The sequence below is a fragment of the Serinus canaria genome, chromosome 2 (assembly GCF_022539315.1).
Source record: "Serinus canaria isolate serCan28SL12 chromosome 2, serCan2020, whole genome shotgun sequence".
NCBI lineage: Eukaryota > Metazoa > Chordata > Aves > Passeriformes > Fringillidae > Serinus > Serinus canaria.
The window spans coordinates 64095870-64119369 of record NC_066315.1 but is presented as its reverse complement, the minus strand read 5'-3'; the positions used below and the strand labels follow the sequence as shown (position 1 = coordinate 64119369).

General features: G+C 41.4%; 1 protein-coding gene across 2 annotated transcripts in view; it reads left to right on the top strand.

The window, feature by feature from the left end:
• The window catches only part of PHACTR1 (phosphatase and actin regulator 1), a 302064-nt gene that overhangs the window by 155609 nt on the left and 122955 nt on the right, over positions 1-23500 (top strand). The window lies entirely within an intron of this gene.

The window sequence follows — 23500 nt, the reverse complement described above, 5'->3', positions numbered from 1 at the left end:
GTCTGGAGTGAGTGAATTGTTTGGGCTAAGCCTGATGCAACATGTTCCCCCTCTCATTTTGCTATAAACAGTAAACCTCTCTCTCTCAGTAAATTTGAAAAGTCTGTTGGTATTCTCTGTGATATACAAACACCTTCAGAGAACCTTAGATTATGATTTCATAAAATTTGTCCGGAAAACTGAAACATCAACATCACTGTTCTTTGGGCAAAGAGCTGAAATATCAAGAGGTTGTAAATAAATTGTCTGAGGTCATAGTGGGAGGTTGCAAAAGACTGATGACTTGAGCCAGTTTTTCATGTTCTAAGTCTTACCCCATTCCTGAACTACAAGACAATTTGCCTTACAAGACCAGCTCTGCTGAATGTATGACTCTAGTTTTCTTTCTTAAGACAGGTGAGGCACAACACCCCAAAACTGCCCTGAGACAACAGATATGATATTCCAGTTTTGAGTTCACCCTGCATTTCATTAACACTCATATTTCCCAGATTCAGGGAAGCTGGCATTTGAATGTGCTTTCCTCTCCTGACCCATTTCCATAATGCAGCAGTACTGAGTACCAGTGACAATGTGAACTCTAAGCAAGTTCAAAAGGTGAATTATGATCATGTCTTCCACTCACCTAATTATTTTCTGAATCACAACCAAACTGAAGGTGTTCTCAAAGACAGTGAATAAGTTAGAGGGAATTCCACTGCAAGTGTCTGAACTGCTGTCTGACTGCTGGGGGAATCAAACTCTTCTCAGCCTTTACTTTCCAAATGTGTAACAGCAAACAGCATCTCAGCATCAGGCCTTCAAAGGGATGGCTTTTCAGTGCATTAACTCAGAACTACACACTGTGCACATTTGGGGAATTCACCTGCTTATTCCTGAATAATTGTGCATTCCCTGTTCTCCTACCACTTATATGAAACAGGTGGGAATTTTAGATGAGCAACACATGCAAAATCAAGTCCTTTGGGGCAATACATCACCTGAGGTGACCGACTCTGTTCAGCAAAAACCCACATACATAGCCCAGTGTGTAGGATGCTTGTGTGGCTTGGTGACCAACATAATTCTGCTGAATGCCTGCTTCAGTCTGTATTTCTGTGAGATCTGATAGCACCTAGGCTGATTTGTGAACTCTGCTGAGAAAAGTAAAGCCTTGCATTTGATTTCAACTCCCAGGAGGGCCAGGTGAGAAGTCAGACCTGCATCAGAACAATGCAGAGCAAGTAGGTCAGCAGTTTCATTGTATGCATCTTGTGTGTGTGTGTGTGTGTGTGTGTGTGTGTGTGTGAGAGAGAGAGAGAGACTTGAGAAAATGGAAAACCATGGCACTGAATTAAGTTTCTGCTCTGTCTTCTTTAGGCAAAAGTCTCACTGACTGTTTCATGTGTAGTTTAAGAGAATCAAAGCTGTTTTGCCCTCATTTTGCAGTAAAACATGGGGCAACAATATGTGGAGAGGATAAAGAATTGCAGAATGAGTGGATTTCTTCTAACAGTGAGTGAGGGCTTTGGCTAAAAATAAGGAGAATGGTGTTGTTCTTTGCCGTATTTCATCTGCCCCAATTGCACTCTCTCTGCTTAGTGCCTGCCAGACTGATAGCTTGCTGAACATTTAAAGAACCAGCACTCACATTCCTGTAATAGCAGCTAGAATAGCTGAGGTTATCATCTCTTCTTCAGGCTTTCCTTCCCAGAACCTGCAAGAAGCAAGCATCTTCACCCCCAGTCCTCTAATTCTCTATATCACAGGCACTGTCCTGAGCTGCTGCTTTGGCAGGTTGGGCAGCTTGGGCTGTTTACCGTGCCGTGAAAACACACAGCATTTTGGGGGCAGCTGGACAGTAAGGGATTGCCAGCGTGTCTGGCCGGGGATTATAATCCCTTTCAGGCAGGGGGAGTTTTGGAAATGCAGGCTGCCTGGAATGATTAGGCTGTTCTCTGGAGCAGCTGCAGCTACGGGCAGGAGGCAAGGGAGACAAAGAAGTTCACCGCCTAGATAAGCAGTCACCAAGTGTGGCTCAGCCCTTGCGGCTGAGGAGCAGTGCCCCTGCAGGGGCTCTTGGGCCGAAGTCCCCAGGCGGTGCCAACCCTTGTCCGTGGCCGCCCTCTTAAGCCCGGCACGAGCCGGACCAAGCACCTTATCTGGCTTTTATCAGAAGCAAAGGGGGGGAAAAAATCAAGAATGAAAAGCGGGTGGGGTTTGGTTTTGCTGGGGCAGCTGAAGCGGAGTGCCCCTATCCCCCCTTGAGCCGCGGCCGATGATGGAGAGCCGGGGAGGAAGGTTTGCAGCCCGCTGCCGGACAGTTCTTTGTGTGTACATCGTTCATTCCGTGGGACGGGCTGCGCTGCCGGGCCTGTTGCCGTGTTCTCCAGGCCGGAGGACGGCGGCGCTGGCAGAGCCGGGCTGTGCCCGCCATCCCGCCGGGCCGCGGCCCGGGGCGCTCGGGCGCCTGCGGGAATGAGGGAGGGCGTGGGAGAAGGGGATGCAGAGGGAGCGGGAAGCGAAGGGAGGCTCTGCCTCCTGGATGTTCGCAGGCGGCAAGGTAGCCAAAGGTGTGCCAGGCTCCCGCGGCTAAGGGAGAGGCTCGGAGCGGGGACACGCTGAGCATCCTCCAGCCCTGCCCGGGGGATTGGTTAAGGAGCGGGGTCGCGGAGGGCAAGCAGCAAGGCTCAGGCAGCGCTTCTGCCTGCTCTGCCTCCCGCCTCCCCCTCTCCCCCAGCCCTCCCCTTCATCCCTGTTGTGTGTGGCAGCTAAACACCGAGGCGAGCGGGAGCGGATGGCGGATTGCACGCACGCCTGGCAGCCTGGGATGCTGGCTTTTCCTTCTGCTGGCTGCAGGCAGGGCTCGGTTTCGGACATGAGTGGAGAGAAACCTAAAAAGAAAGCTTTCTATCTAGTGAGGATGAAGCCACTGAAGGAGCCCACCAGCACCACTAACAACGTCTCGTTTGTGATACAGTATCACATAGGCAAGGAGATCAAACACATTTGCAGCAACTGCAGTCGCGGGGAGGAAGCCCGTGACGGTGAGTGCTGAGATCCTGTGGGTGTAGGAGCGAGGCAGGGAGCGCGTGTGCTTGCTTGGGGGGTGCGCGGACATGTGTGCGCTCCCGTCGGAGCCTGGGATGCTCGGCTTGCTCCTCCACAGATCCCAGGGAAAGAGGAAAGGAGGCGCGGGAGGAATACGCTGGGCATTGATTCAGCCTGTCGATCAGGGAGATGCCAAAAGGGACGGGTCCCTTCATTTGCCACAGAAGCTTTGTGCTAACAGTTAAGGCACCAACTCTTCTCCTTTTTCCCCTTCCCTTTTCTCCCCAGTTGCTATAGAAATTGCTGTTTGTATTGATTGTGTTTTGTTCCCATTCCTATGAATTTTAGATCAGGGGTTTTTGCCTTGATACATCAACTTTTTCCTTGTCGTACTGCAATAGAGTTTGCTTGACTCAACTGAGTATCTGGAAGATCTGGTTTATCAGGAATACCACTAGTGTGATTTTCATCGTGCTGTCAAATGCATGGGGGAAATTGTATTTTTATTGGAATTAAAACAGTGCTCTTCAGACAACTGTTCTCATCCCTTCCCCCTCTCCTTTTGGGACTGAGCAAAACCTCTAGAGGGTATTCAGAGTGACGGTGTAATCAATCACAGGTGTTGCTACAGGTAAGTATATGCTTTTTATGTTTCTAGGAATCCAAATGTTTGAAGGCAACAATGACAAATTCTCTGGATTTTGCCGAAGTAAGCTATTAGGAGAAGCTGAGAACTAGGAGCAGCATACAAGCATTCAGGCAAAAAATAGCCTCACAGATGTTACCCCACATTCTTGTTCAATGTTGTATTACTTTGCTTTGCTGTGTGGATTTGCATGTTACTTAGGACTGAAGGCACTCGACTTAGGTCCCTGTTAACTGATGTGGTATACAGATCTCATTTTCTGAAGGTCAGGGAAAGACTTTTTTTGATGATAAATGTGAATTTGAAATTGTTATCGTTTTCTGAGCTGAGGTTCTTAATAGTTGTTGGCACTCTATTTTTCAGCTTTTGACATTAAACTTAATATTATTACTATGATTAATAATAATAATATTTTAATTAACCAACTCTGCTTTCATTTGCTCTATGCAAAAGAAGAAAATATTATTTGGGAACTCATGGTTCCTTTTCAACCACAGGTCTGCTGTTTAACAAAGTAACCATGCATTTGCTAATGTCTCTTCAGAATAAGCATCCTGCTAATGTGATTATAATTTCTTTGATTAAAAAACAGCTAAAGCTGAACAGAATTGCTTTTAGTGAATAGGGAGAAGATAGCCTGAGAAGCCTGGAAACCCACAGTGGGTTAAGCACTCTTTCTGCTTATGCCACTACAGCTGAGGGAAGAATCTGATGAATGCTATGTAAATTGTTGAGTGTTTCCTTTCCTGTTATGTGCTGCTACTGACAGCAAGCCCTACAGATATTAAAGGAAGGGCTTTGTCCATCAGTAGTATTTACTTTACACTACTAGTGTAGTTTTTTTGTCCTTAAAAGCCAATGAAGCCATTTATAAAAATATGCTTTCCTAGTTTAATTGAATTGACCTAAAACTCAATTGCACCAACATCTTTTGCTGAGGTTTTTTTGGAACCCTGTACTTGAAATCTTAGCACAGTAAGAGAAGAATATGCTTTTCTCCCTTTTAAGGCACACGTGTACACATGGATGCATATGAATGTATAGCTCCAGTCACTTGTACCTCTTAGCAGACTAATAGGTTTGTATTTCAGGGGTTTTCTTCCTTTTCTATGTTTGGTTTTTTAGCTTCAAACCATTACATACTCTGAGGGCAGGCTATGCCTCTTGGCAGGAGCTAATCTAGTAACCCTAGAGAGGCAAAGAATAGAGCAGAGAGGCTCACAGCCAGCAGGCTTCCAGAGCATGTCATCGGTCTGGTTTTGCCCCCTCTTTCTGTGGGGTAGGATTTCATTATGCATCATGTAAATGACTTTTAAGATCATAATTTAGAAAGTAACTAATTCCAGTACAGCCTTAATCTTTTATTTCCCACAGCATGCACAGCTATGAGTTTCTTTCAGAAAGTAAAGAAACTGTGGTCCCAGCTATGCTGCCTGGGGACACTCACTGATTTGACTTTGACACATTTTTCACATTGAAAAATACCAGGGTTTGGGGGTTTTTTCTGGTGAATACCAGTTCTGGACCTTTTGGTGTTTGGAGGGAAAGGATGATATAATGAACTGAAATTACCTGATGATCATATCAGACAGATCAGATAAAAATCTATGAGCAGCTCAGATACAGAGAAACCTGTCGGGGTCTCGAGATGTCCATGCATTCTCACAATTGCACAGCCTAAAGAGCACTTAGAAAGGGGACCACTTACTACTTTTTATAAGGGAAATGCACAGCAATTTGCAATGTGAGCACCCCCATCCTCCTATTCAAATTATGTATAGTTTATACAATGTCTTGCAGGTCTATAGCTGCTCTAGTGTACCCAAATGTCCTGTGTGGATCCTGTGATCTGAGCAGCTATTGTATTTGCTGGAACCATGTACAAAGACTAGTATTCAGTCCCTATGGTACAGGCAGATCAGTTGGACTCATTGATTTAATGCTGAAATATCCTCCAAATCCAGTTATGAGTCCTGGTTTCTAGTCATTACTAGTCTAGTCTTACCCTACATTTTCATTTTCTACTACTCTAGAAGGAAAATTTATGCTGAAACAGAGGGAAATCCTTCAGATACCACCAGCTAATCTGGCAAAAGTCGTGACTAGGAGAATACTAAAAGAGATAGCCATGAAACTGAAGGAAAATATGAAAGCAGATACTGACTCGTATGATATCTTGGAAGAGAGGTCCTGTAATTTGGAGAGAAGTTGGTGAAGGAATTTGGCAATGCAGATGGGCACACAGAAGTAGGGATAAAAGGAGTTGGTGTGGATGCTGCATTTTGATGAGGTAAAAAATAAGAAGTGAGGAGTAGGAGGGTACAGTAATAAGATGGACATGGAAGATGCTTTAACCATCGGACTGAAAAGAATGGATATATTTAATGCTAATTTAGTTGAAAAATAGAAAACAATGAAAGAGGTCTATAAAAGCACCAATACTGAAAGGCTGGGTGATAGAATAACAGAAACGGTGTTGAAAATGGAGTGGTGAAACTGTATGTGAGTGAAGAATGAGATATTCAGGACAGGATGCCAGAGAGGCAATCAGACATGGTGGACTGAACCGAGAGGGAGAGGTCAAGTGAAGAAAGATATGAGTCACCTCCAGGAATACAGGAGCAATCAGGGCTGAGCTCTGAATGCTAAGGGCTGTGAGGCAGATGTTGGGAGAAGCAGAATGGAGAAGAGTTGCAAAAGTCTCAAGAAAAAAGATACAAGAATTGAGGAGACAACACAGATTGCTCCAGAATCTTGAAGAGGAAGGAAAATGTTTTCTGAATGTAAATGTGGAGAAGTGACTGATAATCTAGTAGAGGAGAAGGAGCTAGAACTACAAGAGATCAAGGCATGCTGCAATGCTAAACATCTGGTATGTACAGAGCACTTCTCAGTGGGCTGACTTTGGTGGTCTCTATGAGAGCTATGATAGTGCTGGGTCATAGCAGATGACATGATTGATGAACAACAGTAGTCAGAGAAACAAGTAAAGGAAGAGGCTTGGCTGGTTTTTATTTATTTTATACTGAAAACTGACTGCAAATCTCAATGTCCTACTGAATTCTGAGCCTGGCTCTGGAACATGCTTTAGAGAGATCTCTACTTCAGTGTGGCTAGAAAGAACTGTAGAGACTTCAAAGACACTCAGAGATGACCTAACAGAAAGAGTGAGTGGAACAATTGAAGTGGGATACTTTGAGTTTTTATGCAAAGGATCCGACATGAAAACTGAAGTTGGAAGAAGTTAACTTGAGTGTATTGGAAGAGAAGGAATTCACAGAGCAAAGTGTTTTTTTATCACTGACAAATTAGGGTTCTCAGCTCAAGGGTTCTCTGTAGAGTATCTCTGGGCAACTTCAGACATGTCCATCATATATCACTCTGTACCCAAGCTCCTTGTCTGTAAAATGGAGGTAGTGGAATTTCCTTCCACTTGCTGCTGGTCTATAAATAGATTGAGTCCTTTACTGGGGAGGGGAGGAAAGGGCTGCCTCTTTCCATTTGCATTCCTAGTTCCAAGAACTGTGGGGCTCAAGGTTTTTAGGGTCTTTACGTTCAAGTATAGTGGAAGTACAAATAATATTAAGAATTAACATATCCGAAAGGTTTCATTCAGAGCTGATAGTCAGTCTATTTATTATGTGTTCCTATACTTCGTGGTTCTGCTATTTAAGCAGAAGTTATTCTAAGGTCTTTTATATGCATGAAAATCAGCGTGGATTGAGATACTGTTGCTGTAGAAATTCTGACACTTGTTTTTCTGACACTGCCCATCCTCTAGAGCTTCCAGATAAATATCTTTTCCAAATAGAAAGGGAAGGGTTTTGTATGGGGGCATGAGCATGTGTGTCTGTGCATATGCATGTGTGATTCCCCCCTGGAACTGAAGACTTATTTCTTTTAACTGGGAACTTTTAAAACATTTACTTTAGCATCACTTAAGAGATTGTCTCTGAGGTGATTGCATTGCTTCCCACAAAAGTAATTACTAAATTAAATAGTTATCTTCTAGACAAACTGTAAGCCATGCAAGAGATGTGTATAGAAATAGGTTTTACTTCACTAATTCTCACATAATTTCAGACAGTAACTGCTTTTCCATTACCATCTTCAGAGTGAGCAAAATATGTTGCTATGAGGCATTGCAGTCTTTTACAGTGGTACCTGTCAAAAAACGTAAAATATTTTGGAGTGAAAAAATTAGACTTCATAGAATAGAAAAGTAGGTAAAAAACCAGTGTACCTGGTCCTATTGTGAAGTGTGGGAAGCTGAAAAACGTGTTTGAGGTTTGGACAGCTGATACAATTATGCAATGTGTGTCTTTAGTCCCTGAGGGATAGTTACCCTAAAGAAAGAGGCAGAGAGGGAAAGGCATGGGCTTCATTGCTGAGTGAAATATTTCAGAACAGATCATAGAACCAAATTAGTTTATTTTTGTGAGTTGAGCTCTGTAGTATTTGATTTGGGTGAATATGGTGCTATGCTAGAGAAAGTTGATGGGATCAAGCAAAGATGCTCTACATCCCAACTGGTTGCTGGTGAGCTGGGTGGCCCAGTTTGTTTCCACCAGCATTACTTTCTGCTCTGGAAGATACAAGCCCTTGGTGTTTGGCAGGATGTGAATAAATGAGCCTTCTAGGAGGAAGGTGTGATGTCTACTCGTGGTAACTTCCAGACAGCAAGAGCCCAAGACTGCCAAGACATGATCCTTTACCTTTCCTTTACCAAGGATTGGAGGGGGCAAAGTCCTAGCACTCTGCTTCTGCCACTTTGTCTTGCACATTGGGGACTAACAAAAACTCATCCACAACCTCTGGGTGTGACCTGAAATCAGAGGCTAACTGGGATCTGTTAGTGCTGCTGCGGATGGGCATGGCCTGCAAGCAGGAGGACAGTGAGGAGGAAGAGGAACAAAAAGGTCCATTTAGGCTGTAAGAGGCTGTCCCCCTGGCTTACACATTTGCCAAGACTAGCAAATGTGAGTGGCTGACCCATGAGATGTGAGATTTTCCTTGAACAGTGGCAATTCTTTCAGTTGGCTAGTCTGCAGCTGAAGAAAAGAGATGGGGGAAGAGAGGAAGTGACATTTATGTCCCAAAATAAACCTGAAGAAATATCATGAATCCTGGAGCAGGTCATTAACTGCTCACATGCATCTCTGTAGTGACTAACACTCATCCTGTTAAACTGCCTGCAGCAAAAGCTGCTGGCCACAAAACAAGCCAGTTGTGTATCATTCCAGGTGACACTGTGCTGGCAATAGGAAATTCACAGCCCAAGTTTGCATGGGCTGTCACCCAGCAGAGCTCCAGGCTTACTTTGAAGTGCCCTGGAAGATGTCTTGTCCAAAATTGCAATATAATTTACATTATTAACAGAAACTGTGAGAAAAATATAGGTAGTAAGCAAGTTCTTCACTTTGGTAAATTAGATAGTATGAGGAGAAAAGGTGTACGCAAGATTGGGTCAAGCTTATGCAACCAGATGACTAAGTTCTTTGTTTTTTAGTGAAATCTCCTGTGTCCTTACAGGGAAAATGTTTGCCACCTTTTCTGGGAACTCTATATGTCTTTGTCATTGATTTGAGGAGTTTTAAAAACAAAACCAACAAAGACGATGGAATTGGTCACTATGGCTCAGCACCCCCTCGTTTTTATTGCACATTGCTGACATAATGACACGGATAAGAGGATACCTCTATTCTTTGGGTCTTTAGAGAGCAGACAGCTTGTCTGTTTCAGTTAAGTCTCCTTTTGTTGTTTTCTCCCCTTTCCAATGCTGTAAGTTGTCATCTTTTGATAGCATTTTACCATCCTGCTTTCTGTCTGACAACCAAGTTTGTAGTCTTGGTATATGTAAGCGTCTTAAATGAAAAGATTGGGGCAACACCAAACAAGCTGTAAAAATTCATTTCCTTGTGGGAATTTCAAAAAAGCACTTAAAATGCCATCAAGTATGATGAGAACAATACAGTGGTTTTCCTGTATTTAACAGTAATTACATGCTCTGAGTATTTGTTGCCATCCTAATTAATATGCCTGGTTTTGATTCTTCTGTATCAGGTTACATACATCAGAAATGTAATACAGAACTATTTGATAAACCATAAAAGGCCACAGATTTTCCATGTGTGAAGTATGGAGCAATTTGTAGACAAAGGGCAAGATGTGGATGGTGGCACAGATCATGAGGGGCATGTTCTTGTTGCATGCTGTTATTACCAGAGCACTTCAAACCTAGTATCAACCTGGCTGAATAAGTTTGGCTTTCTGTGCCTTTTTTTTACTTCCACCACCCCTATGTCCTATTCTATTCTTTGGTCCCTGCCCAGGTGGGCAGCTGGATTCCATTTCTGTGTTGTGTGTTTTCTTATTCTCTTACTTGCTTAAAGATGTTTCTCTTAAGCTCATTTGGCTTCTTAGTTTTTTGAAACTTGCAATTCTTTGAAAGAAAATGAGATAGATGGAAGTACTTCACTTTCCAACCATTATTGAAATTTTATTCATTAATATTTTCATGCCTGACAAAGCTAAAGAGCAGAGAAATACTGGATATGGGGAGAAGAGATCAGAAGGCTCAGTATTCTGCCATGTGATGTCCCTTCCTTTCTTCCCTTTTTTTTTTTTTGGCTTTTCTTTATATATCATATCATTAAAAGCATCAGAGTTTATTTATGAGCTCCTTGACTGATGTGCAAAACCTATCCTTTAAGTATACTGTTACATTTATGATATTTTCATTCATTTCTGCTCCCTCAGCAGAGGAGGTAGGCTTTCTACATCAGTTTTGTATTGTAAGATTTTGTTTCTTGATCTATTTCAGTGACTGGTAGTAAATGCATAACTATTCCTTTGTATCCTCTAAGATCTTCTTGTTTGTAATCAGACAATACCAAATTTGACTTCCTGTTGTTGACACCTTACTCAGCCCACAATTAGCCAGAATCTAATTTCAAGAGCACAGTATAAATATCTGCAGTGCCATCTTGCTAATAGTCTGCCAGGATGTCTAAGATTAATTGGATATATTTGTAGTCTCTTTAATGGATCACGCCAGGTCTCACACACCATCCCAAATCCATTAGCCAAACCCCAGCCTCAGGGGACTGGTATAACTGAAGGGCAGCACCAGAGTGTGCAGTGGTTAAGCCAGCTTTGTCTGTGTGTTTTAGTGGCTTTCTTAAAAACTGAAGGGTACTGTGATGTTTGCCATTATCTAAATGAATGCAGCAAAGCTGCAAAGGGGTGAAGTTGGGACACATTTGGAGGCCCTGTTTCTCCTTTGTGACTTTGATTTGCATGCTTCTCAGAAAATAATGATGTTCTTGCCATCCCTATGAGGTAGAAAACTGTCCTCTTGCTGGTTTTTTGCTCTTGTGAAGTGACATGAATCTTCACTGGTCTGTTGCTTTTAGTCTCCTTGTCTCAGAAAGGATTGGGTGGAGAGGAATAAGATAATGTTTGATCATGTCACTGTCATCTCTCACTGACTCTTCTGGCTTTGAGTTGAGCTTACTGAAGATGAGGCAAATCTAGCAGAGCCTTTGCCTTTGGATGAGACTCTTAGATTCAAAAGATGAGTTATTTCTGTTGCTCTGAGAAACAATGAGCACATGGTATAATTTAAATCAAAGATAAAATCAGCCACTATAAAATCACCTGCTGCAGCTTCTTTGGAACGACTAGACATAGCATTCTGGCTTGGTAATGTGCAGGCTATCCTGCCTGAAACATGCCCAAAATTACAGTGCCCATAGCCATCATTAAGCTGTGCTGTTGAAAGGGCTCTCATGGACAAGCAGTGTTCCTCCCTGAAAGGAAGCTCTGCATCCCCAGTGAGAGAAACCACAAATGAGAGATGGCCAGACCTGACTGACAGCCTCTGCATATTTCCTCTGCATAGACAGTGGAAATTTTTAAGGTCTGAAGATAACAACTCAAGAATAAAAGACAAACGTTTCCCCAGGTTTCCCCAACACTCCCCACCCTTGCCCAAAAATAAAATTGGGTCCAAAATGTCCGAAGAGAAGAGGAGGGCAGGTTTCTGCATATTTATGATTTAGAGTGTGCTAGTCACAACATAAACTGGGGCAAGAGACCTGCAGGCTCCAAGCCCTCGGTTTGTGTAACTTTGTTATTACCATGCCCATTTCTTTGCCCCTAACCAGGAGAAGTGTTCAGAGTCTGTGACTTACTGAATCTCCGAATCCCAAGGGTTTCAATTTTGGATGTACAGCCTCTTGTGCAGGGAGAGCCCAGCGTATGTATTGATTTGGTCATTTTGAAAAGGATGTAAGATGTACTTCAAATCTTCCCTTTCCTTCCTCCTGCCCTGAGCTGTGCAGCCCAAAGCTAGGATGACAGGTTTAGTGCTGCAGTTCAGTAGCCACCCTCCCCTATCACTGCTTAGGAGAGGGATCTTGCCCTCTGTCATCTTTTGCATGACATCTTTCAGGCCATTAGTCTAATGGCTTCATGCAATAGAAGTGCAGGGGATAAAATTAAAATGGATCCAATTGTTTAATTTATCTTGGGAGATTTAGCTAGTAGAGAATGATTTTTATTTCCCCTCCTAAGAGAAGTTGATTATCTTTTTGAAAAAAGCAGAGACTACTGGTATCTTAAATCTTCTGGAAGCACAGAAGTGTAATGATGGAACTACTGAGACTATTGAGTCAGGGCACGAAACAGGAGTCTAAGTGTAAGCACAGTGGGTCCCCGGACGGGTGATAAATTACATAGACTCTCAAGACATTTACAGAAGGCTGATCATTTTTATTAAGAAACCCATACTTTTATATCCTAGTTCACTACAGGTGGACCTAATTGGTCCTCCAATCCAAACACCATCACCATTGGCTAATTAAGAAACCACCCTTTGGTAAACAAATCTCCATAACACATTCCACACCTTCACAATACCAGGTGCAGCAAGTTAAGATAAGAATTGTTTCTCATTCTTTTCTCTGATCCTCTCACAGACTTTCCCCGAACAAAACAACAACAACAACAACAACAACAACAGACAACTTGCCTAGAAATGTTGTCTGTTTCTCTCTGTGGTCAGAGAGCTGCTGCCACATCTAAGTTTTGTTAAAATTTTCATAACTATTTTTTATCTTCAGTTGTAGGCTAAGGGGTGTTCAGCTGCAACACAATTAGTGTTATCTTGGTGTTTGTTGTCCTTTTAGTACGGATTCAAGAATAAACAGATGGAAATGTTGGTAAGCAGACTTGAATGCATTGGAGGTCTTAGGATAAATAATTAGAATACTCATTAACTACATCCTGACAAATGAGCCAGGCCTGGAAATGTCACTGTTGTCTATTGCATCCACAGTCTATGTATTAGCAAGTTTCTCCAAAGTATTGATGATCCATATATTCACATCCATACTGACTGTAGACATGGTCCCTAATCTCCGCAGTCCATGTCATAAGGATTAGGGCACCGGCTTTTTCTCTCTTTACCCCATGCATTGGCTGCAGTTACTTTGATGTTTCTGATGTTATCTAAAACTGTGTGCAGCTCCAATGTTATTTTTAACATGGTGACTCTATCAACCTCGATTTTGGTAAAATAAGTAAATAAATAAAATAAATAGAAATGTTATTTCTTCTGTATCATCTGAAATTGAACTCATATAAAGGGTATGTGTGTCATGCTGCTGTAGTGCTTTATAGAATCTTATCTTTCCCATTTTACTTTCCAAGCTGCTTAAAATGTCAACACTGATAAAAATTCAGATGCACAGACAGAACAGTCAGCAGGGTAGGTGCACAGACATGTGGTTGTAGGTGCATGGATGGATGGAGGGATGGATGGACAGACAGACGGTGGAAACTATTTGAACCAGAGGTGAAACCAGAATTTGAAAGACCTCATCCCTCTCCCATACATCAGCAAAACAGGATGCTTTCCTTATGCTAGCACACTGGTTTTATTGGATGAATAGTTTTGAAATTTGGGTTCGCCCTGAAGGGAGAGCCAGGTGTTGAGGCTTATGTGGAACTTCGACTATTTGAATCTGAATTGCACCCTGTTGAGAAGTAGAAGAGTGAGATGAGTAAAGCTTTCATTAATATTCACAGCCCCAAAATAATTGTCTGTGGGTTTATAGTCATGAGAGTGAGAAGTTGTTTTCCAGCGATCTGCTGTGGCACTTAAGACAGAATGTGCTGCCTGCTCCAGCATCTGAATAGAGAAGAACAGTTTCTGACTGTCTGCTCTCTGTAGCTGGCAAACTTGGGCTCCTCTAGCAACATTTGAAGAGAATTAGACATGATACCCAAATGGTAAAGAAAGGAGGGGCTCATGAGGTTCAGCTGTGTAGCTTCCTCTCCTTCAAGTCACATGCATTAGCAAGCTAGAACTCCGGAGATGTTTCCTTCTTTCTTTCTTGTGTGTCTCATTTAAATAAGGACAGCATTTTCCCTGCATTATTTGACTCTAGTTACTAATGTGCATTTGCTTTTCTATGCATTTTTGTCATCTGAGTCAAATGCTATTTTCCTTGTGAACTCAATGTGCTCGTGCTGAGCATAGAAATCCATGAGCCTAAAAGAAAGCAGGGAGATCTGTGTAGTTCCAGTGAACTGATGCTTCTTTCTCTTATTAATCTCAAGTTGGCAGAACAGGCAGTTCACTGAACAGCAAGACAGGCATCACTTCATTAATACATCTGCTGGCATTGCATAGAGGCTCAAGAAGGACGCTTTTTGGTGGTATTTTTCTTTGAGGTTGTTTTAATTTCTTTTTAATTTTGTCAGCTTTCTTTGGCCATTGGGCTCAGTGAGATAAATGATTTTTTAAGAAATACAGACCTATATAAAGAATTACTACGTTACTTGTAGAATTCAGCAGCTCTGAGCTAGCACATCTGTTCCCTGTGCTTACCAAGCAAATGGTGTTCTTCACCTGCTATGATTGATTTGGTTCAGATTTTTGCATTATTATGGCACGTAGACCAGGTTCAATTTTTGTATGTTTGTGTGTTAGTACCTGCAGTCACATACCTGTTTTGTTTCTTGTTTCCTCCCTTTTTAACTAAATGCTTGGGAAATTTTTCAATCTGAACACCACCATAAACCTTCTAAAACTTGGTATACATAGCCAGATGTCATAGTTCAAGATAGTCTCTGACTTGTGAATTCAAACAAAAATTCTGTTTAACTAAAGAGATTTTTGAACATTGGGTTTGTGGGGCAAATACTCCAGTTCAGCTGGAAGAGCATATAACATTTGACTTGACAGAAAGGGATTTGTGAGACTTGTAGGATGCCATATAGATACTTCTTCTAAAAGAGAACAGTACTTAAAATTGAGAACCTGTTCCCCATAGGTTATATAGAAAAAGGCAGTTTATATTGCCAAGAAATGCTCAAAAAAAGCTTATGTTGTACTTGTTGTGGTTTGTTGTTTTGGTTTGGTGGTTTTTGTGTTTGTTTTTTTTTTTTTTGTCATCTGCTTGGTAGCAGAATCTTGATGATTTTGAAAGGAAACTTTCAGCATGAAGGCAAAATAGATTTCATCAGTTTGTTGCTTTGTCCAGTATCATGAGTGAAGGGGTGAAAAGAGATCCCTTTAAGAAATGTCAGGATTTGGTTTAATTTCATCCTTCTTCTGGGCTGAAATGAACCTTTGTGCAGGTGCCTTTCACAGTTACCTTCATGATGTTGAAAATGAACTTTGCTGCCAATTTCATGGCCAAGTGACTCTGTATAGGTGTATCCCAGTGTACTGCTGAATGCTCTGCTTCCATTTGCAGCTCACAACATGCCACTGGTTCCTCTCTCAAACACCACAAAAAGGCATCATTCCCATCAATACAGCGGAAAGCACTCAGTCACACACCATGTCCTAATGCCTTCTCTGCCAATTTCTTTAAGGTAAATTTTAGCATTCTGGAAAGGACCCTTTAGCAGCTTTGGCCAGTTACTAGATGGTTTGGGGAAAGTAATTTGACTCCTTGTAATCTTTGTCGTTCACTATGCTACAATAAGGATTTCATTAATTTATTTCTTCTAACATTATTTCAGAGCTTTTGCTGAAAGCTTTGTTTTCTTGGTTCCCCATAGTATCTTTTTCCTTAGCCCTGATCTAAACCCATTCTCATTTTTTGAGCTATTTCTTAGTGCTGGATTTGGAATAATTCATGAGCTTGAAGCTACATGCATAAGCCCTTCCTTTGACTGTAACATTTCTTAGGAAGATATACCAATTTGATTACTTGATGGGCACAGCCTTTTTTTTCAAGGCAGCAGCAGCTTTTTAGGAACCAGATATTTTCCTATAAATATCCTGAGCAAGAGCAATATCCTGTAGAGCTCAGCAACCATGAGACGCCCTAGAACTTTATGATAATAAAGATGGTAGAAAAAAAGTGAAATCATAGCTATGAAAAACACGCAGAAAAACTCAGTGTGTTTTAGCCAACAACTTGCCATGCTTTATTCATGATCTTAAAGGAATCATGGATGTTTTTGTCCCCTTTGAGTGTTCATCTTTGAAACTCAAGCCTCTACTGTAAGGGCCTAAACTAAACTGTCATTTGAATAAAGAAAAAAGTTCTCATTATAACCATACTGCTGCACTCAAAGCAAAAGTATTTAGTACTTATTGTAAATTCCTGAACATGGATACAGACTGTGTCCTTTCAGAGAACATATGAATTAATTTTTTTTTTTTTTTTTGCTAGGCTGTTACTGAGGGAGGTTTTAAAACTCATATTTAGGCTCATTATCAATGTGCCATTTGGTAAAATTTTTCCTTTCCTCTTGGCCAGCTTTGTATCAACTTCTTTAAAGAACAGAAACAGAGTTTCTTTTTCCTAAGGGAAGGAATGCAGAGTTTACAAGGGAATGGTTTGAACTTTCTAGCTCTCAATAAGGTGGTTTTTTTTCCTCTCCTCCCAGCCATTGCAGTAATTAAAACTTAATTTTTTGTCTTTATGGTGATAGTGGTGAGATGGAACCATTGTATTTAGGAAGTTTAATGTTTGCAATGCCATTTTCTGAATAGGATTACTTTTAAAAAGAGGACATGCCTCTCTCAAGTTTCTGAAAAATATTAATATGTGCCTTCTAAAACACACATATTTAGTAAAATAAAATATTGGATATGCCTACTTCCAATAACATCAAAAGAAAAAGATCAGAAATTGTTTAGTCCATCAGAAATCCCCTAAGAAATTTAGGAGCATTCAAATTTTTTTTCTGGGATTTCTAAAAATAAACACCTAGCATTTTGCACTACTGGTTTATTTTTAGATGGGTGGAGAACTTCCCTGATTCCCAGTGAGGACTGGTAGAGCCAAGGTGCTCTGCTATGTGAGCAACTGTGTCTTCCTCTGTCCACGTGGCAAATAGGAAAATTGTCACTCACTAAGAGAAACCTAGCAAAAAATGTGAGCAACAAACCCATGGGCTTTTGTGGACTCAATCCTTTTTTGGATTGCTTTGTGTTTTGCAGCTGAGTACAATTTGTAATTCAGGCTGGTTTAAGAAAGAAATCCAACCATGAAAATGCAGTCATTACCAGCTCCTTCAAGAAGACAGTTTCAATCACTAGCAAGCTGAAGCAAGCACAGGAAAAAATTTTGTGCACTGTTTCTTCATCAGGATATATTTAGGAGTTGAAGATACCTGGGCTTTAATTTCTGTTTTTTCTTGTTGAATGACATCTTGTCTGTTGGCCTTAGCTTTGGCTTTCAGGAAGAACTTGAGCTGTTATGGATGAGACTTAACTGTAGTTGATAAGTTTGAGTATGACTGAAAGAGTAGTAGTGTTCCCTGGGAAAATCAGAGATGTGGGCTTAAGCCTTTTCAAGGGGAAGATGAAAGTGACCCCATGATTCTCCTTTCTCTCGAGTTCTCTGCCTGCTCTAACAGAAAAGTCCTTGCATCTACTCTTACTTCCTCTGCTTTCTTAAAAGTGCAAACTGTTCATCTCCTCCCTGCTTGTCAATTAGGAAGGGTAAAATATCCCTTTCTTTCAAGATGAAGTTTTTTTTCTGGAGCAATTCCTGGTACCTATGGAACTGTAAACCCAAGAGCAGTGTGAGATCTCTTCTGCTTTTGCTGCCCTCTTTTTCTCTTGGTTGGTTTTTGGATGTATTCCACTTGTAGTGACTGCTCTGAGTCCTATTTTGGAGCTGCTGAGTCTCCAGACTTTGTGTGCGATGCCCAGGATAGACCTGTGGTGTCTGCTCCAGTGTCTGGGCATGTGGCAGTGATGAGCTACAGTACTGTTTATTTGATTTAATCTTGAATCTATATGAAATAAATGCATAAAAGACAGAAAACCTAGTGAGTAATAAGGGAAATAAAGGATACACATAACAGTTGATATCAAAGAAATCTAAAAATCCTAATTTTCTATAGTTATATATAGGTTTTTTAGAAAGAGATTATATAGCTATTGGTGACATAACATGACAAAGTGCTTTTGTTGCAAGTGAAAATCTTATGTACTATCTTATGATACAGAAAAAAACCTGGTGTTTTGAGAGAATTCATATCTATAAAGACATGTTTAGAGTGATGCATTCAGTGCAGTGTAGTTTGCAGAGGTTAAAAAAGCGGCTTTCAGATTGCAATCAGCATGAATAATTTACGTTTTACGTCAAAATGGGGATGAGTCAAAAGCAGGGTCCTAGAGGGATTAGACCTCCAAAACTATTCTCTGCACTTCTGTGCCAACAAGAGAAATAAATAGCCTGTGATAGAGAGATTGTAGCTGAGAGTAGGGCTGTACCATGGTACGGTACCTGTGCTGAAACAGGCAAGGTTAAGAGATGAGAGACTCCATTCATGGACACAGTGCGAAGTGCTGCACCTGGGGAGCAGGAATAACTGGCAGGGGTTTGGAACATGTGAGTGCTGCTTAACATGCAGAGGAAAGCTTCTGACAGGCTCTTCATGGCTCATAAAATCACTGTGCCAGCTCACTGCCACTGCAAATGCATAGGTCCAGTGGGAGCTGTTCTCCACCAGACAGGTAATCATCCTCATTTGGCAAGACTGCGTTTAGACTGCAGCGTGGCATGCCTTGTCTTTCATTGGAAAACAGACCTTTGTGGAGTTAGGAAAAGTTTAAATGGGTAATTCACATAGCAAAGGCAAGGCTGATGGAAATTAATTCCAGGTGCAAAAGGAAATTAAAGGGAAACAACTGAACATAAGAGAATAGAAGAGCAGAAAATAAACCATTTTCCTGAAAGAAAAACAAGGTGTTTTTTTAATTGAAAGTGTTCCCATTTGGGTAAAGAGTAGACATAAGTGCTGAGCAATTAGAGGAGTTTTTCAGGTTTCCTGTCATTTCAAGAAGACATATGGTGTGTCTGCATCTTGTGTTGAACAATGCTGCTAGGATAAGGTCCTTGCAGTCTGAAGTGAAGGATATTTGGGGTGCAAGTTCAAAAGAAACCTTGCAACAGGAGCTTGTTGGAAACTTAATCTGCAGAATAAAGGCTGGTTGGATGTTTATTAGAAATGAGTAGTATTATGTTAGGGGGTTTTATTTATATAGAGTTCTTGTCATTGAATAATATGACACATTTAGTTAATTGCATCTTTAGGGCCTAGATAATTTTCAGCCTGTTACTACAGGCTTGTGCAAATGCATGAGAAAGCTCAAAGTAGCCACTAGAGCTTCCTAGGAAGAATTAAAATCTAACTTTGTGAAGTAAATTTCCCTTTGATTAAGATAATCATGTGTCTGATTATGAAAAATGAGTGTTAAGAAAAGGTCTAAGAGAGAACTTGGTGTGCTTACCAGTGAGGAAGGTAATATTAAAGACCACCAGTGTCATGGGTGGGCTTCAGCCTTCAGCAATGAAATTTCTCTTTGTACCCAAATTCTGTAATAGTGGGGTTTTCTTCTAAAACAGAAGCTGGATATTATGGTATTACATATCAGCAACATTAATAGATCAAGTGATTCCCAGACAGTGGTGGGAATGAAAAAACTGGCTGTCATTCTCCAGGAAAACATAAGTTATCTTGTGGGAGGGCTTTGGATCTGCATGCTGTGCTTCTCAAATCCAAAAAGTAGGCGACCGCTATGTTGTCTCTTATTGGACTTTCTGGAAATCAACACCCTACTGAAAGATGTGGGAAAATCATAAGAACATACAGAACAGGTTCAAGATGGCCTGGCCTCTTCTTTTCTTTGTAATTTATTTCAAACATGTACTTTTTTTTTTTTATATTACTTGGATGCAAATTATTTCAGTTTGTGGTGGGGTTTTTTCATTAAAACCCCATGTCTTGCTTAAGCCATATATAAAGTCTATATGAACTTCAGGATTATTAAGAACTACAGTAAAATCTTGAAAGCTGTCTCACAGCCAAACAGCCTATGAAAAACTCTAAGGTTTAGTTTCCCCATTGCTAGCTCTGAAATGACAGCTTGGACAGAAGAAAGTGAGAGGGGAGTGCATCACCCTCTTACCATAAGAGCAGGATCCAGTATTTCTTTGTGTCTCAGAAAGATCTCTCATATCCTGGAAAAAAAAACAGAACAAGTTCCCAAAAGCACTGAGTATCAGCAGTGCCTCTGACCCATAAACATCACATTTGTGGCACCAGCGTCAAGATGAGATCTCCACAATGTGACTACAGGTACTAATGCACACAGCAGTTCCCTCTCCCAGTTCAGCAGAATGATCAGGCTGGGACTGCAGGGACTGCTTTCCTCTTTGAAGATTAAAAAAAATAGAAAAAGAGTGCAAGGTCTGGGTTACTTTCCATTCCTGCAAGTACCAGCTTTTTTGGGAACAGCAAAGGTGTGAAATCAGCCTACGGAGCCTGCTGTCAGCAGTGGGTGTCGCAGCCCACAGCCAGTCAATAGCTATTATGAGCCAAAAAGGCAGAGAAATCCGGCCAACTTCAGCAAAAGATGCAGCAGCAGAGAAGAGCGCAGAATTCTGGCATTCGCTTCTTGCATCGTGGTCTGCTTTTATTCCTGCTGTATTAAAACTGTCATGGCTTTATGCTAATGTGGTTTATTCCTAGCCAGTGATTATTATGCTTTGAATTAGCAGTGCTCTTGAGAGCATTTCTCATGAAAAAAAATCATGTCCTTCTGAGAAATGCGAATGAGAAGGAAAAAGAGCGGTTACTTGCATTAGCTTGGAGCTGTGTGTCTGTTTGGAGAGGGTGAAGGAGAAGGGGAACTTTCATGACTGATGCCAGGCACTGCAGGACTCTGAGGCCACAGATTTGTGTGTAAGACAATACTGAAATTCAGAGAAGAGCAGTCAAAATATGGAAATGGTTTTGACACTGTGTTTGGTTTTCAGTGAACCCACCCTCTAGGTAAATTTTTTTCTACTCCAGTGTTAGTTTTGCCTGACTGTAAATCCATACTCATTTACCCTGAGTGGGAAAAGCTTCCCCAGGGGCAGTGAGAGCGCAGCTGGTGTGAGACAGAGTTGTGTTGGGAAAGAAGAGTGTCTTTAAGGGGTGTTGGTTCTCCAGGAAATGGCCTCAGCAATAACAGTTAGGACCAGCTAGCAAAGAGAAGTTGTTGCAGCTCAGAGATTGCATAACAAAGGTACCTGGTAGCAGAGATCTTGGCTCAGTGATGGTGGAAAAGAGAGAGGGTTAGCAGCAAGAGGAATTTCAGTGTTTCAGCTGTAGGTTTGTTAGCAGGAAGTCTAATTCAGCAGCAGCAGCAGTAGCATGTCATTCCCAGTTTGCCCAATGGGCCACTTCCTCTATCCCCTAAATAAGACACCAAAGACAATACCAGCCCACTGCTTTTAGCAGCATCTCTAAAAAAATCACAGCAGTGGAACACAGTGGCATCTTACTTGCTTGATCTAGAGGCATCTCAAAAATGGAGGAAGGGGAAAAGGAGTGGTCCCTTTGGACCTGCATAGAGAGTGCAGTGGTCTGTACCCTGTGCTGGGTCTTCAAGGCCCAGCAGGTTCCAATGAAATCAGAAAGTATAAGGAAATCTCTGTTTCTCTTCTTTTCACCCATATGGTTTATTAAGCATAACCAGGCAATTCCCAGCTTGATACAGCATGTCCCAGCCCCTGTACAGGACAGAGCCTTCTAATGGGTTCTTTGGATAAGAAGGTATTTCTCCAGGCAGTCAGGCCCAAAGAGCTGGAACAGAATGAAATGCTTTGGCCGAATTATCTTTTATCCCCTCTGCTTTAAATTGAAAAGAGATGTTCTCATAAAGGTCTGTCTTTCTCTTTATTACCCCAAAGAATAGCAGTTTTTAACCATTTCCACTGAAATATCTGGGTTCACTCTATCTTGCTGGCTAGCTTTTTCTTCTTTGGAAAGTTACAGGCACCTGTATCTGGCATTGATATTTTACAGGAAAAAGGATTATGTTGCATGATAACATTCAAAACAAACAAAAGAGCAATAACAAAATAACCAACCTTCTTGCAAAAACCTGAGGGACTCAAATAGTAGTTCAGTTGGAGTTCTGATAATGAAACCTCCTTTGTGTTAGAAATGCATCTCTGGCTGTTCCCATGAAAACCAACCTAAATTTGGCTCACTTAAAGCCTTGAAAAAATTTCCATTGAGATACATAAGAATTTGCCAGCCAGAATCTCTGGTGAATGTGGAGTGGGTGTGCTCATCCCTTCAAAGCAGTGTTCTTGCTGAGGTTCCTGAGCTCAAGCTCATGCCTGAGGTTAATATTTAAAATATGAGATGTGAATAGAAACACTGGGTCATTGTCTTCAGAGCAGGAGAGGTGACAATGTGCATCCTGTCTTTATGGATCTGAACTGTGTGTGCAAACCACTCAAATCAGTGTTAGTGGCAGTGTCACATTACAACACAAGTCCGGGAAATGGTATCCCTTAAAAAAAAAAAATTAAAAAAAACCACCAACAACAACTTAAAAAATAAACAGATAGAAATAACAGCAACAAACCACACAAAACCCCTGCTTGTATGCTGACTGAACCAAGCAGCTGTGGCATAGAGACAACCTCTCATGTTGCTGGTACCTTCCCCCTGTTGGTGCTTTCTTTGTGGTCCTGGCTTTCCATTCTCTGTGCCTCTAATGACAGAGATGTTATTTCTCAAAACTATCAGCATTAATTTTATCTTGCAAATGTGGGACAGAGGGACCATGCAATATAACTACGTCAAGTAACCATCCCCAGACTTCTCTTGTTCTCATCAAGTAGGAAGGGTAATTTAAGTTCTTCAGGGTTTTTTTTTTTCAGTGTGGAGACTATCATAATGTATTACAGGGTAAAGGTAGCAGATAACTCAAATCTTAAGAACAGAAGCTCAGTAAAAACCTCTATCCCCTTCAAGGGAATTCGGCCCTAAGTGAGGACTGTATTAAAATCTAAAATTAAAAGTTTAAATGTTAAAAACTAAGAATTAAGAATTGGAGGGCAGTGAGTGGGCAGAAAAATGGGACTAGACTTGGGCCCCACGCTACAAGAAAGACAACAGGGTACTGGAGAAGGGCTGGTAGAGGTTCTGGAGCACAGGTCTTATCATGAGTATCTAAGGCAGGAGAGATTCTGAGGAGAAAAAGAAGGCTTGGGGGGACCTTAAAGGTCTCTAGAACTACCTAAAAGGAGGGTGTAGCCAGGTGGGTGTCAGCCTCTTCTCTCAGGTAACCAGCGGTAGGACTAGAGGAAATGGCCTCAAGTAGCACCAGGGAGATTTTAGATTGCATATTAGGACAAATTTCTTCATGGAAATGGTTGTAAAGCATTGGAACAGGCTTGCCAGGGAAGTAGTGCAGTCACCATCTTTAGAAGAATTTAAAAGATGTGTAAATCTGACACTTGAGGATGTTTAGGGGTGGACTTGGCAGTGCTAGGT